General features: G+C 44.1%; 1 protein-coding gene and 1 long non-coding RNA gene across 4 annotated transcripts in view; one reads left to right on the top strand and one right to left on the bottom strand.

The window, feature by feature from the left end:
- Nucleotides 1–5633, top strand: part of LOC130456536 (uncharacterized) — a 13339-nt gene extending 7706 nt beyond the window's left edge. For all 3 annotated transcript variants that reach the window (XR_008915553.1, XR_008915554.1, XR_008915552.1), the window contains 2 exons: nt 1994–2050; nt 3032–5633. This is a non-coding gene — a long non-coding RNA (uncharacterized LOC130456536). The remainder of the gene's footprint in view (nt 1–1993; nt 2051–3031) is intronic.
- PLEKHA2 (pleckstrin homology domain containing A2) overlaps nt 1–14373 on the bottom strand; it is a 118374-nt gene extending 104001 nt beyond the window's left edge. The window contains exon 1 of the mRNA XM_007476368.3: nt 14014–14373. The gene's annotated coding sequence lies outside the window, so the exon portion shown is untranslated. The remainder of the gene's footprint in view (nt 1–14013) is intronic.
- Between the last annotated feature and the right edge of the window lie 2434 nt (nt 14374–16807).

Here is a 16807-nt window from a genome sequence, read left to right as displayed (position 1 = left end):
AAGGAAGGAAGGAAGGAAGGAAGGAAGGAAGGAAGGGAAAAAGAAAGAAAGAGAGAGAAAGAAAAAGCATTCTAAGCATAAAGAGCAGTGTGAGCAAAAACTTTAGCAACTGATCTCCACGTTTCTGAAAAGACTTTCTAGCCTCTGGACTCTGAGCCATCCTGAGACTTGAAGAAGATAAAGAAAGGAAGCCATGAGGTACTGAGATCACCAAGGGATGACCCACTATGTCATTCCCTTCTGGGCAACCAGGCAATAGATTTGAAAAAGTAGACTGATAGATATACAGTAAGGAAAACCAGAACTATCCCCATTATCAATAAAATAGGCATACCCCAGTTCTCTCTTATAAAACCACAGGACTACCAGAGTTTAGTTTAAGGAAGCAGAGAATAACAAAAGTAGATCACATTTTCTTAAAGGTTTAAAAAGTGCCCTCCCTGGGTGCCTGAAAAGCAGGCAATAAAAATGTCCCCCATTTTATAAATGAGGAAACTGAGGCTGAGAGAATTTGAATGACTAGATAAGGTCATAGAACTAGGAAGTATCAGGGGCTCAAAAACTACAAAATTTTCAGGAAGGAAGACATTAGCATAAAGGTCCTATAAAAGAAAAAATGCCCTATTTAAACCATAATAACTTAGGTGAGGGTTGGATTATGGAACTTCTGAGGTTCCTCCCAAGCTGAAGATTCTATGCACTTAAGAGCTCAGGTCCAACACATAAACCACTTTTTAAAAATTTAACCACAAGATTTCCTGATTGGCAGCAAAATACAGTCACTGAATACATGCCAACTACCATGTAACAGAAAGAACACTGGTCTTACAGAATCAATAGACCCATCTGAGAAATGCCCTGACTATATGACCTTGGGTTACAATATCTTGAACCCTCATTTTCTTTGCCTGTAAAGTGGGAATGCAATACTTGCATTATCTGCCTCCCAGGCTTGTTACAAGAAAAGCACTTTGCAAACCTTAGACCAATACAGAGATGCTTCTAGGCCAGAAGCAGTGGTTTTGATGGTGGGCAAAGGGGATACTTCAAGAAAGGTGATGATCTTTAACTAGAGAAAGTTGGTCAGGAAATGATGTCACCAAATAAAAGAGATTGAAATGCAACCAGGCTGATTTTGGGGCAGTAGAGGAGAGCAAAAGTGAATTCGTTCAGCAGCTGCCCACAACATTCAGGATGGGGGTGGGGATGACGCACATGGTGGGGTGGGAGGCGGGAAGAGAGGTGGACCAATCCAGCCGATCTGTGGAGGACCATTAATTGTACAGCCCCAAAAGTCATAGGCTATTTCAGAACAAATCCCTGAAAACAAGCCAAGAACTATAAATAAGGAAGTCTGGGAGCATCTATTACCTAGTGATTACAATACCACTCCATTTTTAAAATTCTCATGAGAGCAAATACTGGAGGAAAGGATGAGAACAAAATCTAAGGACAGGAGTACAATGTCAGGATGAAAAGGCTACAGAGAGTTCTTAGTCTCATTATAAACACACAGAATGAAGAAATTCTAAACATCTACCTCCAGAGAGCTAAATACATAAAAGATACAGAGATAAAAATGGCATGTCTCCCCAACTTTTCAAGAGGTCATTGTAAAAGTGCCATCAGAATTTGTCATAGCAGAACTTTCCATAAGCATAATTCTTTGTGTAATGAGGGATGGGGGGAGGCTGGACAATGAGAGTCAAGCCCTTAAAGTATATACAATATTTTCTGCCTGGCTCCAGTCCAACAAATGGAACTTTCTTCCAGACACAAGTGACTGAGGGGCTGGTGCTATGTGATGTTGCCATTCCTTTTGGGGCTTCTCTCGTGTCCTTTTGAGTGAAGGGAGTGAGAAGACTCTGTGAGCCTCTGCTTAGGGAAAGGGATAGGAACAGCAGCTCAAGCTACCTTATCTCCCTACCTGGCTGCTGTGTGTCCCTGAATACAGGGTGCCTATTTCTCTGAGTTTATTTTTTCTTGATCTTAGGTCAATGAGTATCCAGAGATAAAATGAACCAGGTTATGGACTCATGAACTTCAAAAGGTCAGAAGAACCATCAGAATTCCCCTCAGCAACCAGTCAATAGCCCAGAGCTGGTCAGAACATTAGCTAAGTCCATTATGGAGTGGTACCTGAGAAGTGATTTCTTGACTCATTGCAACAAGATGCTGACCCAGCACCTGGGACATTGCATCCTTTAAGGAGTTAGCCCAGCTGAGAAAGGGAACAATTTGTTCATAGGCTATGCCACACCTGGAAGTGAATTTGGTAGACACTCTACAAAATAATAAGAACTTCCAGGGCAAGAGGTACCCCAAGAAAAATATGTTGCCTCTACAGGTATATTTTTGTCTTCAAGTTTGAGTCCACTTTCCCCAGGGACCCTGGATGTATATAAGAGGGGTAGTGTACCCTTTGGGTTAAGGAGGGATGTTCTGAACTTTTCTCTTTGTTTTAACATTTAAACAACATTCCTTTGTACAAGTCAACTAATATTCAATGATTAATTGATATGGGGTGGAAATATGACAGAGGGAGACTTGCAAGCAACAATTATAAAAAATCCCCAACTTCTCAGAGTTGTCCCTAGAACCCTGGGAGAGTAGTCAGCTAACCTCTGGAGACCCAGCCAGCCAATGCAAAGAAATCTGGGGAGTGACCTGGAGAAGATGCTACATTTGAACATAGTTATGTGCTTTAAATATTTTTAATTGTACTGAAATTAAATTAAAAATAATAACAAAGATGATTTTTAAAATATGCTAAATTAAATTAAAAATAATAACAAAGATGATTTTTAAAATATGCTAACAAAAATCAGTATAATGTTAACATCATCCTAAAGCAAGTATGGAAAGATTAACACATGATAGATGTTTTCAGAGTACATGATAAGCAGATTATAAATGTTTAGAAATACTCTGAGAACAAACCAGTATCATTTCACCACAAAATAGTAAAGGCTAGCAAATTAGGACCCACTATTTGATTTGTTAAACCTGATGAAAAATTATTTCTTTCTAGATGGAGCCTATGAAATGCCTACAATCTCAGAGTAGATCCAAAAAACTCTCCATGAGTGACATCCATATGAAGTCAACATGTAACAAGGAGATTTTGAACAAATGGCTGTTGGACATGTTCATAAAAATGGAAGTGTACAATTCAGGATCTGGTTGCCGCCACCAGAAATTACAAATGCGTTTTTCTTAAGGGGCTCAGACTTACCAATCAATTCAGATTGTGCAAGGAAATGGCAGAAACTGGGCGATGCATTATTGCAAGTTGCAAAAGAACTGACTACCTAAGCAAGACATGACTCAGTGGTTACAATTATAAACCAGAAACTCATTATCTTTCATCAACTAGCAGGTAATACATCTCTATACTACAAATACAGACCTCAAAGTATCCTTGAGAATTCAACAAATAAATTGTGCTGGAATTAAAGCAATATTTCAGATAAAACTGTCACCCATAGTTCCAAGAATATATAATATTGATCTAGAAAAATTTAAGAACAATGTTTTAAAATAGATTTTGCAGTATCAAATATTTACAATCTTCAAAGCTATGTGGAATTAAAAGCTTTCAAAACAGAAAGACCTAGTAAAGAAATTAAAATTACGTAGGAACAGGATGAACTACATATCCTTCTTTCTTTCTGGTTATTAGAGTTGATCCAAGGATGTTTTTAATGAGAGTGCATAAGATGAATTTACATCCAAATATTTTTTACAAAAAGCATTTACTTTGCTCACCTATGCAATAGTCTACAGAACATTAACTATAAAAAAGTAATGATAACTACTTTTCCCAGGACTAGATTGAAAAAGATCATAAAAAATAAGAGGAATATTAATTAATTCTACTACCCCAAGGTAGCTGTTAAAAAAAAATAAACATTTCCTTTTCAAAAAAGAAGAGGTGAACTTATAGGTTAAAAATTTACAGAAATATTTCTCAAGTAATCCCAGAGAAATAGTAAAGGCTGGCCAGAGGCATTTGCTAGTAGACTTATTGAATGTAACTGGATTGGCTCCAAATGGAGTCTAGGAAACTGCTAAGATCCAAGAATGGAATCAAAAAGCCCTCCTTGGGTGACATTCACATGAATTCGACCAATAACAAAAAGCACTGAACATTTAGATGACTGCATCAGGTGGATTTGCTATCAGAATAAGAGGAGTTCAGGAGAGCAATATAAGATTACTAACATTGCGAAAAGACACTACAGAGAGCTCAAAAAGACCTAATATATTGATCATGTAGACTTCGCAGAGAAGCAGTAGAAATTATTTAGCAGATTACTGGAGGTTGCAAATATATAGCAACTACCCAAACTCTGAGACTAGAGTCAGTAAGACTCATCTCCTTGAGTTCAAAATTGGCCTCAGATACTTCCCAGCTGTGTGACCCTGGGCATATCACTTAACCTTCTTTGCCTCAGTTTCCACATCTGTAAAATACACTAGCAAAGGAAATGGCAAACCACTCCAATATCTTTGCCAAGAAAACCCCAAATGGGCTCATGAAGAAATCAATACCAACAAAACAACCTAGAAAGATGTAATCAAATGTCCAGGATGATATATCATGGACAGACTTGATAATCTTCATTAAAAAACAGCAAGAGGGCAGTTTGGTGGCTCAGTGGATTGAGAGCCAAGCCTAGAGATGTAAGATCCTAGGTTCAAATCTGACCTCAGTCACTTCCTAGCTGGGTGACCCTGGGCAAGTCACTTAACCCCCATTGCCTAGCCCTGACCACTCTTCTGCCTTGAAGCCAATACAGAATATTGATTCTAAGATGGAAGGTAAAGGTTAAAAAAAAAAACAAAACTTCATACTACAAATATAAATCTCAAATTATCCTTGAGAACTCAACAAACAAACTGTATTAAAACAAAAGCATTATCACAAATAATTGCCCCAAATCACCCAGACATAACAGTGTGACCCATAAAAAATTAAGAACAATATTTTAATAGATGTTGCTGTACTGAACTTTCATAACCTCTATACTATATTAAATAAAAGTCTTGTGAAAATATAAAAACTAGATGAACTCAAAATGTAAGAATGGGAAAAAGTACATATGATCTCTGCAATTCTGTCTGCTATTAGAATTTTCATTTCAGTAGGTCAACAGAGGATGATCCTGCATCCCAAAACCTTTATTCAATGACAAAAAAAATCAATCACTTTATGCACCAGGACAACTGTTTGCTGAATACTAAACATAAAAGAATAATACTCACCTGTCCCAAGACTATTTCTATCTGAGTTCATCCAACATAAAGATGAAAGTGTAATCATAATTATAATAGTGACAGCTCATAATTATAGACTCATGGAAGGTCAGAACTAGAAGGGGCCTTTGATATCACCAATCTAACCTCATTTTTACCCAAGAGGAAAGTGATTCCCTTCCCAAAGAGGGAAAGGGATTTGTTTAAAATGATAAAGCAGAGCCAGGACTCCATTCTTCTCATGAAACAAATAAGGATAGAATTGTAGGAGGAGGTAAAAATCAAGAGGAGGATGACATGTGAGGGGACCATGTTGTCTAGGATACAGTCTCCACGCTGATGAGCTAGCTGTGGGACCAAAAGTCGAATGGGGAAAGTGGGACTGGGTGCTGGGGGACCTTCCATTTCAAGTGAGAGAGTTCTAAGAGAGTTCTGAGTGTTTTTCCCAATTTGTAAGTGCTCAGGCTCCTTGAGCACCAGTAGTTGGGTCAAGAGGAAGTAAAAGTGTGGCCAAAAGTGGTGAAAATGTTTCAGGTCATTGAACATTGTGCATGCATGTCCTATGAAGATGCTTGTCCTTCCTGGGGCTCTCCTACCTCATGCCTAGGAGATGGGTCTGAAAAAGGGCCTTGGATTAGTATGAATATAGAGGGGGATCAAACACATACACCATAAACTGTAAAGGGAGTTTGGCACAAGCTGCCCTGGCTGCTTCTTCTTCTACTCTAAGGTGATGTTTCTTTTGTATTTTATTTTACTGTTTAGCCTTTCTATCTCATGGCTCTAGAAATTCTATCCTCCAAAAGAGTGAACAAAGAATTAAAATGGGAAGAGAATTCTTGGTTCCATTATCCTCAAATTTAACATGACCTACGCTCCTGCTGGATGCCTCAGCCTCCCCGGGGAAGGGTCCCTGGAAGGACATCGTGCAGGAGGTATGTCAGGAGTCACCCAGTCATTTGTGGGCCAGATTCAGATATAATCTGTTGGGACAGCCTATCTGAGCTTTGCATGTCAACGACTGTGTTTCCCCAGAGCTGCCAGGAAGATGTGCCTCCCCCTTTAGCTCAGCTGGCCTCTCCCGGGCCGACACACACCTGAAGCCAAAAAGCCCGCCGCCGCCCAAAGCTCAGGACTGGGGTCCAGAGACCACAGTGTTAAGACTCTCATAGTGGGAAGCCCCAAGCAGTTTTTAAATACCGAGTAAGTAGTGGAGCTAGGCTTGCAACCCAGGTCCTTTGTACCTAAATTCAATGTTCCTTCTAGTATAGCCCAAAAACAATTAGATAAAAAATTAAAAACATAAAACTTTACATAAATACAGACAGAAAAGACATCAGAATGGGACACAACAGTCAAGAAGTCATTACTTTTGTAGGTAAAAGTACTCATTCTTTTTAAAAATATAAACAGTTCTGACCAGATAGTTATAATTGGATTTTATTTTGTTTTATTTTATTTTTTAAACCTCTACCTTCTGTCTTAGAATCAATACTGTATATTGGTTCCAAGGTAGGAAAGGTAAAGGCTAGGCCATGAGGATTAAGGGACTTGCCCAGGGTCACATAGCTGGGAAGAGTCTGAGGTCAAATTTGAACCCAGGACCTCCTGTCTCTAGACCTGGCTGTCAATCCACTGAGCCACCCAGCTGTCCCCCAGTAATTGGGCTTTATTTAGGAAATTGTTCCTTTTTCATTTATTGAGATTATTAAACTCAGAGCACCAGTTATACAATAGGCATTAACAAATACCTTTGGGGGAGGGCAGCTGGGTAGCTCAGTGGATTGAGAGTCAGGCCTAGAGAGGGGAGGTCCTAGGTTCAAATCTGGCCTCAGGCACTTCCCAGCTGTGTGACCCTGGGCAAGTCACTTAACCCTGTTTGTCTAACCCTTGCCCTTCTCAAGCTAAGAGTTATAACTAAGACAGAAAGTAAGGGTTATTTTTAAAAAATACTGTCTTGAGCAATACCAACTCAACCAGCCCACTCTATGGAGGCAGCCCCAGCGGAGACCCTGCTTCGTATCCCATCCTGCCTTCCACCCCAGCAAGCTCACCGTCTGCCCACAAGCCTCCCCAGGCCATCGCTCCTCTGAAAGTGTGGCCTGCCCCCATTAGAATGGATGCTCCTTCTCTGGTCTATGAACGTGGCAGCACACGGCCGGCCCTGCTGAAAGAAATGAAGGAAGGGGCTCTCTCAGGGAAATCCAGAGAGTCTCGTGGGACCCTCTACTGAGCAAAGGGGCCAGAAGCGCTCATGCAACGACTACAATGTTAAAGGATTTAAGAATTCAGATGAGTAATAAGAATAATAGCTAACATTTATAGAGTGCTTTTTATGTCTAGGCACTGTGCTATATGCTTTACAATTATGACCTCATTTGATCCTCACAACTACCCTGGGAGGTAGGTACTATTACTATTATTATTATCATCTTAATTTTACAGATGAGGAAACTGAGGCAAGCAGAGGCTAAGTGACTTCCCCAGGGTCACAAAACTAAGAAGTATCTGTAATAATCAGTTGGAGGACCAGTGTCAAAGCATGCTGCCCATCTCCTGACAGAAAAGAGATACTTGAGGTGAAAAATGAGATGTGCATTATCGGACATGGTCAACATATAGATGAATTTCTTTTGATTGACTAATGCTTATTTTTTACAAGAAAGGCTTTTAAAGAAAAAATTGGGGGGCAGCTGGGTGGCTCAGTGGATAGAGAGCCAGGCCTAGAGATGGGAGGTCCTAGGTTCAAATCTGGCCTCAGACATTTCCTAGCTGTGTGACCCTGAGCAAGTCACTTAACCCCCCTTACCTAGCCCTTACCACTCTTCTGCCTGGGAGCCAATAGAAAAGAGGAAGGAAGGAAGGAAGGAAGGAAGGAAGGAAGGAAGGAAGGAAGGAAGGAAGGAAGGAAGGAAGGAAGGAAGGAAGGAAGGAAGGAAGGAAGGAAGGAAGGAAGGAAGGAAGGAAGGAAGGAAGGGAGGGAGGAAGGGAGGGAGGGAGGGAGGGAAGGAAGGAAAAAGGAAGGGAGGAAGGGAGGGAGGGAGAGAGGGAGGGAAGGAGGAAGGAAGGAAGGAGTTTAGTGATAATGATACCAAAAGGGAAAAGGGTCATCATAGCATTAAAAAAAAATTTAAGCCTTTACCTTCTGTCTTTGAAGCAGTACTAAGTATGACAGAAGAGTGATAACTAGGCAGTGGGGGTTAAGTGATTTGCCCAGGGTCACATAGCTAGAAAGTGTCTGGGGTTCATTTGGACCCAAGACTTCCTGTCTCCAGGCCTCACTCTCTATTCACTGAGCCACCTGGTTGCCCCACATTTTTTTTTCTTTTTAAAGAAAACAAAGAAAATTACAGAAGGAGACACAGACAAGTAGGACAACTTTGAAATGAATATAAAATTTATATTTAAAAAAACTAGCTGTATAATTCATAATTTCATATACAAACTCTTTCTATTCTTTCATATAGAAATGTTCACATTTGTTGGTATCTGTCAAGTTCAGAATAACAAAAAATTAAAATCATATTTTCAAAAAGAATTGTAAGCTCTTTGAGGAAAGAGACTATCTTACTTTAGTATCTGTATCCCAAGGCACAATGCCTGGCACACAATAGGCATTTAATAAATGCTTTTTCATTAATTCATTATTTCATGGAAAAAAATGAGAATAGGAAAAGTGACACCCAAAGTCAGTCAGTCAATAAAGATTTGTTAAGCATCTACTATGTGTCCAGCACTGTGCCTTGGCACACTGAGAAAATGAAGTCAAAAAGACAGTCGATGCTCTCAAGGAGTTCACAGTCTAATGGGGGAACAGCTTGTAACTATTGTATAGGAACAAGCTATATTCAGGTCCAGCTGGACATAAAAGGCACAAAGATAGTAAGAGAAGAGAAGATCCCACCCAGATCCTTTGAGTGTGGTCAAGTAGAAGAAGCACTGGATTTCAAATCAGCTCCAAAACCAGATTCTGTTATTTATTATCTATGAACCTTGGGCAAGTCATTTCCCTTAACTTTACAGATAAGGAAACAAGCCCAGAAAACTTGCTGGACAAGATCAGGGGTTCTTAACATTTTGTGTGTGTCATGAAACCCTTTGATAGTCTGATGAAACCTCTCATAAAATAACATTTTAAAGCATAACATAAAATACATAGCAGTACAAAGGAATTACAATGACACTGAAATTTTAAAAATCTATTTTTTCCCTCTGAAATCTTCCCATGGACCTTTTGGAAGATGAGCCCTAAGTTAAGAAGCTCTGGTATTGGTTGCTCCAAGGTCACAATATCAAGGACTTAGAGCTAGAAGGGGCCTTTGGTCAAATCCCTTATACAGAGAAGAAAACTGAGGCCCCAGGAAATAAAGTGACAAGCAGAAGAATCAATCCTGGTTTGGGGGAGCTGGAATCCTGCCTTATTCCCATCACACCAGGCTTCTCACGGCAACAACTGACTCTTCTGTCTGGGTAGACAAGACCCGTCCCTCCCACTCCACCCCCAAACCACCTGTCCCCCAGATGGAGAATAGTGTAGTACACAGAATGCTGGACTTGGAATCTGGAAGGCTTGGATTCAAATTCTGCCTTCGCTGTACAGCCTTGAGCAAGTCACCAGCTCCCTTTTGGCTTCCTCCACAATAAAATGAGGGAGCTCGATTGGATCTTGAGATTCCTTCCATCCCCAAACTCAGCAACACCAGATTTCAATAGAAGCAACCTCTGGGTCGGGTCTTACCCTCATGTCTTCTATGATTTCCCCCACTGGCTTCCTCTCATCCTAAAGCCTATCTCAGCAGATGAATATAGACCCGCGTAGCTCAGTGAGGCAAAATAGGAAATGGCAAATGAGGTAATCAAAACCATTTGCACACTTAGCAGGGGAACTGAGGGGAGGCAGCAGCAGCAGCCCAGCCCTGCCCACATGCAGCCTTGCCCTGTCCGGTCCTGCCCAGCCATCTTGCAAAGAAACGGGGTCTCGGGGAGACAAAGGCTACCTGTCTGGGTACCTGAACCCTGAGGAAATCATCAAAATGCAAACTGGGTGTTTAAGCAAAGCAGCTCCTTGCCTGGGCCCTCTGGGTGTTCCAGGAGGAGCTGGAAGGATGGGTTAGGAAGGCTTAGCTGCTAATCCCCCTTTCTAAAGCATGGGAAAGATGGCAAAGACCGGACGCGTACAGGGTTATCCTCTGGAGAAACTCCCCAGATGCCCACTCCTGTTGGGGATGGGCCAGCGCAGTTTGATCCCATGTTGCTCCCCACTTTTCAGAACTGCACTCTCTCCTTCCTGAGGCCCCTCCAGAGCTCCTTCCCTCTCCCAGCACTTCTCCTGCCTCCAGAATTCATGGAGGGCCTCCAGGGTGGGGGGCTTCTCGGGCCATGATTGGCAACATGACCAGAGTTGGTAAGCCTATTTCCTTTTACACTTCCTCCGAGGAAAGAAGAACAAGAAAAATGCCAACCAGTGAAAAAAGGCAGGGCTTCCACAATTCTTTGCAGGACTGGCCCTTCGAGAGATGAACGCTTCCCGGCCAACAGGAAAATGGCAACCTAGCGGAGGACAATCATCCCCAGACAGGTGAAAACCATCATACCAGCGACATTCAGCACACATTTTCTTGAACACGTTCAGAGGAGCCTCACCAAAAAGCGGGAAGGACCAAAGGGGTGCAGGCGGCCTTTGTGAGGGAGCTTTCCAGGAGGTCTGGCTACTAGGAGAAGTCTCGGGAAAGTACAAAAACCCACATTTTCGGCTTCTTGTTGTCCGTTATTGCAGACTCTTTGTGACCCCCCTTGGAGTTTTCTTGGCGCAGATCCTGCAGTGGTTTGCCATTTCCTTCTCCGGCTCCATTTTACAGATGAAGAACTGAGGCAAATCGAGTTAAATGACTCAAGAAAGGTCACACGGCTAGCAGGTGTCCGAGGCCATATTTGAACTCGGGAAGCTGAGTCTCACTAGCCCCAGGCCCGGCATTCGGCCACCCTACCCAGTGCTCCACACAGTCAGTCCTGGTTAATGTCTGATAAGGGTGGTGGCACAACTTTAAGGCCTCTACAAGTCTTCTGCTGTACTCTCTGTGCCACGGCCCTGAGCAAAGGCAAAGGAAGGAAGGTGAAGGAGGCGACAGTCCCGCCGCCTCCCACCCCGGTGAGAGCACATCTGACATCTTTTATCCGCTGACAGCTGCCACATTTCAAGCTCATTGACAAGCCTGAATACAGGCAGGACCCTAAAACGATGCTGCATGAGGCTCCATTGAAGGAACTCAGGATGCTCAGCCGAGAGAAGGGAAGGGCTGCCCTATAGAGGAGGGACTCGCTTTGTCCTCCTTGGTCTCAGAGGGTAGACCTAGCAGAAAATGTGGGAAAAGGGGGCAGCTGGGTGGCTCAGTGGATTGAGAACCAGGCCTAGAGATGGGAGGTCCTGGGTTCAAATCTGGCCTCAGACACTTCCCAGCTGGGTGACCCTGGGCAGGTCACTTGACCCCCATTGCCTAGCCCTTACCACTCTTCTGCCTTGGAACCAATACACAGTATTGACTCCAAGATGGAAGGCAAGGGTTTAAAAAAAGAAAAAGAAAATGTGGGAAAGCTCCAGAGAGGCAGAAAGCACGCCTAGCCTAAGGACAATTTCCCTATGGCAAGGACTGCCCAGCAGTGAAGTAAGCTGCCTCAGGAAGTAAAGAATTCCATAGCAGTGAAGATGTTTAAGTAGAGGCAGGATGGTTACCCCTTTGGGATGTTTCTCAGGTTTGGGATGAACTCAGTGACTTCAGGGTTCTTTCCAACTCTAATAGTCCAAGACCTGAAGAAGGAAGGGACTCGGCCAAGAGCATTTTTTTAACTGAACCCATAATGCTACAGAATCATGGATAGGGGTGACACTTGCAAATACAACTAATTGTAAGAGGCCTTAGAAATCAGCAGATCCAACTCTATCTTTTTTTTTTTTTCCAGAAGAAATTAAAGGGGGCAGTTGAGTGGCTAGGAGGATAGAGAGCCAGGTCTAAAGACAGCAGGTCCTGGGTTCAAATGTGACCTCAGATACTTCCCAGCTGTGTGACCCTGGGCAAGTCACTTAACCTCCATTGCCTAGCCCTTTCTGCTCTTGTGTCTTGGAACCAATACGCAGTATTGATTCTAAGATGAAAGGTAAGGTTTGTTTGTTTTCTAAAGGAGAAGAAAAAATTAAAGCCTAGAGAAGGATGGGAAGTGACTGGCCTAAAGTCACCCGGCTAGCAGAAACAGAGTTAGAATTTCAATTCAGATCTTTTGGCTTCAAATCCAGTGCCTTCTGCTCTGTGCCTCCTTGCCTCCCTTCCTCTTCTCTTTCATAAGTTGTGTCCTATGCAAACCCACAGTTTGCGTTCTCCGTTGGAAAGGAGGAGAGAGGAACAAGATCGTGGAGACGTCCTGTACCCAAACCTTCCAGAAGTCTAGGAAGGAAGTACAGCTTCCCAGGGAAAGCCTTGGAGAAGAGAGGAAGAGGCTGGGAGGTGGAGTGCATCGAGAACGGCCAGTCAGCAGAGTGCTGTGCCAGGCTCATGTAAAATGAGGATAAGAGCGCTTACCTCACAGGGTGGTTGCGAGCTAATCTATCTAAAGCGCCGACATAGAAATACAATACAACTCCCTATAGGCGCTAGTCATTCTTCGGGCTTGGGACCACTAGCACGAGCAGTCCCGGGTCCCGAGACAGGGCAGTGCCGGAGCCTGCTTCCCAGGACGTGCCCAGGCATCCGACCTTCCCGCAGAGCGCTCTTCTGAAGTCCCTCGGGGGCACAGGGACGGTTTCTAGAGACCGCGGGGGCGCCGGGAGGGAAGGAAGGGAATGGAGGGAACGAGAAGTGCTGTCCATTCTATTCCTGAGCTGTCCTCGAGACAAGACGCAAAAATGCATTCCAGCGCGGCCCCCACAGCTGCGGGGAAACGTAGCCTTCCCGGGGGATCTGGCGAGCCCGAGGGCGGGATGGGGGTGGGGCAGGGGCAGGTAGTAGATGAAGGAAGGATTTGACAGAAGAAAAGCAGTTGAACGGTTCCAAAGCAGCTGCGGATGCGGGAGGTGGACTTTCATCAACAAACATTAAACTGCTTCTGCTGGACTCGTCGGCGCTGAGGTGGGGAAGGGTACAAAGTTTAGGCGAGGCGCGTTCTATGCGTGAGAAGCAGAGAGTTTCGTAGATGCAGCAGTCAGGACCCGAGTTCTGCGCCGACTTCCCACCCAGGCCATTCCCAAGACGCGGTGGGGTCAGCGAGAAGGAGCGGCGTCTCCCCATTTGGGAGAGGAGGGGGATGGTTCTCGCGAAGAGAGGACGGGGGAACCCCACCCGACTCTTGAGCTGGGGTCCGAGCGAGGCCGGACGCTCCCCACCGCCTCCCCTCACACGCCATTCTAACCCCCATCCCTAAAACTAGGTTGGCCCAACGTTTCTCGGCTGCAAACGTGAAAGAAGACAGAGCAGCCATGCCTCCGCTTCCAACTCCCTGGTCGCCCTAAGCTGCTCTCGGCTTTGGGGGGCTGGGGTAAGAGAAAGGGCACTTGTTGCAAGCAGTCTCCTGGAGATAGGGCACCCTGACCAGCGCGAGTGGGAAGAAGCGACGACCCCTACACTCGCGCACAGCGATGCCAACTCTGAGCCCAGCCGATCTCTCCGTGCCCCAGGCTCGGAGCCCCTAGCCCCAGCCTGTACCCAGCGCTCGGGCTCCTGGCGCCCCTCCGAGTCCCCCTCCTCCCCTGCAGGAGCCTTAACTTACCCCGCTGCGCAGGGGGCCCGGGAGTCTCCGGCTGCTTCACATCGGGGTTTGCCAATTGGCTCTTCTCCCCTCTCCCTGGCCAACTCTCTATCTCCCGGCCAATCTCTCTCGGTCCCTAGAACTGTCAATGTTTCTGTCTCTTTCTGTATCTCAGTCTCTTCTCCTCCTTCCCCCTCCCCCTCTCTGGTCTCTCGGCCCTTTTTTCCGGGTTAATTACGCTTAGCACTAAAGCAAAACGCAACCCCCGGATGTGAGTACAATGCTCGGAGGCCGGCCCCCAAGGGGAGTAGTGAGAGGGGGAGGAGAGGGAGAGGTGCAAGGGCCAAGAGGGGCTGGGAGCCGGGTGGGGGTGCGGGGAGCGGGTCTGGGTGGGGGAGGGAGAGAAAGAAGAGAGTGGAGGTGGAAGGCGAGAGGCGGGGCCCAGGAGCCTGACAGGTCTTGGAGGTACAACCTCTCCCAGGTGGGTGCTGTAGAGCCGACCCCTCCCCTCCGCTCCCCTCCCACGTATATTACCCGGGGAAAGCTTTCCCAGAGCTTAGACCACCCCCCTTGTCCCCCCACCCGCTTTTTGTAGCTTGCACCCCAGCTATCACTGGGGTCTGGACAGAAAGAGGGGTAGTCAGCAGGGAGATCTGGAGCGCGTCTTTGAGAATCAAAAAAATGTTAGAACTAGAAAGGAACTTAAAAGAAAAATAATCCAACCCCTTCATTTTACAAAAGAGGAAACTGAGGCCCAGAGCTAGGAAGAGACTTGCCCAAGGTCACATAGCTTTGCCAGGGCTCCCGTTCATTTTCTCTTTTCTCCTTATCCCGGGCTGGGGAGCACTCGAGATCTGGGTTTGAATCTTGGCTCTCTTCTTGTAGCCTCTTCAGCTTCCTTATCTACAAAATGCAGTAGTTAGATTAGAGGACTTCTAAGTTCCCTTCCCACTCAAATCTAGGATATGATTTGAAATGATACGATATGATTATATATGATAAGCATATATATGCTATGATAAACTTTTCTGGGGTTAAAGAGTTAGGTTTAAGATTAGAAAGAAAACAAGGACAATGGATGGATAGATAAAGCATTTAATAAGCCCTTACGGTGTGCCTAGCCCTGTGCTGATTAGCCTGTGTGACTAACTTCTTTACTACCCCGTGACCCGGGCCACATCCCTTCTTTCTATGCCCTATTTTCCTCCTCTATAAAAAGAGAATAATACCTATGCTACCTTCTTCACAGGGTTTTTGCAATGAAAATTACTTTGTGAACCTTGATTATTGTGGGTTGTGCCCAAGTCACAACTGGGTAATAGGGAAGCTTATAGGCCTGAGAGAAGTTACCTTCCCTGCCTTCCAGGAGCAAATGAATGTACACCATAAAAAGGGGATTATAGAACTGGGAAAAAAAAAACAGCAATAAACTTAGAAATCATCTCCTCTACCTCTCCTTTGACAGATAAGGAAATTGAGGTCCAAAGATGATTAATCCAAGATCACACAAGTAACAAATAGCAGAGTCAAAATTTGAACCCAGGTCCTATGACTCCAAATCCAATGCTTTTCCCATTGAATCACTCAGACCTTTACATGTAACTGACAGAGGAAAATGTACAGGGAAATACTCATTTGAAAAGGGACATTAACAAATGTTCTTAAATCATCATCATCATCATCATCATCATTGCTTCCTGTGTTTATGCCCGAGTAAATAGGACAATGTAGTGTGGCTGGTCTTGGTCAAATAATAGTCACTAAACATTAATTAAGTACCTACTATGTGCCAGACACTGTGCCAAGCACTGGGAAGGTAATAAAAAGACCAAAGACAGGTGTCTCCCTCCAAGAGCTCTCAGTCTAATGGGACTCTGGTTCCCAGTGGTCTTCAAGGTGGAGGGGGAATTTTATTTTATTTTTTTTTTAATTTTATTTAATTAGTTGATTTTAGAACATTTTCCCATGGTTACAAGATTCATGTTCTTTCCCTCCCTGGAGGGGGAATTTTAGAAAAATGTTGAATTATAATAATTCATTTATGGAGTGTTTCTGTAGTTTGGAGAACACTTCCCTCACAACCACCTTGTGAGGTATATAGTCTAAATATTATTTCCCCATTTTATACATCAGGCAACTCAGTCACCAAGAGAGGAAGTCTGAAGTCAGTCACATGGCGAGTGAACACCAGAATCAGCTGGGACCGATATCCTCTGCTCTTTCCACTGTACCTCTAAACAGAAAGCACATGTTTTATTTGCAAAAAAATAGTCATAATAACTCACATTTCTTCTGGCCTTGAATGTTTCCAAAACCCTTTTATCATAACAAGCTGTTGAGGCAAATGGCATTAAATCCATTCTCCCCATTTTTTACAGATGAGGAAACGGAGACCTAAGGGCCTAGTACAGAGCCTCACAAGTTGGAAATAGACCTAGAACTCAGATCCCTCCAAATTCTGCGGACTAGGACTCCCTTCATTACCCAAAGCTTCCAATAAGCAGATAGTGTACTATGATCATCAGGGAAATAAAGAACCGAAAGCCCTGAAAAAATATACTGAAGAAAGAGAAAAAAAGTCTCTAAGGAAAGAAATGAGATCCTTAATAAGGGCTGGAGTCAGGGAAGGAGAATTAATTCTATGGAGTGACCCCAAAGTCTTAGTATATAGAGATATGACCATTGTCATTGGCACCCTATTACCCATGGCATAAAATAAAAAATTCTCAGCCTGATATTTAAAATCCTCTACAACCAGGCTCTCTCCTACCTATTCATATTACTCCCCCCACAATTCACTATTGCAGTAACCTGT

Source organism: Monodelphis domestica, chromosome 1 (assembly GCF_027887165.1).
Source record: "Monodelphis domestica isolate mMonDom1 chromosome 1, mMonDom1.pri, whole genome shotgun sequence".
NCBI lineage: Eukaryota > Metazoa > Chordata > Mammalia > Didelphimorphia > Didelphidae > Monodelphis > Monodelphis domestica.
Note: the sequence above shows the minus strand (reverse complement) of the source record. Positions and strands in the feature narration are given on the sequence as shown.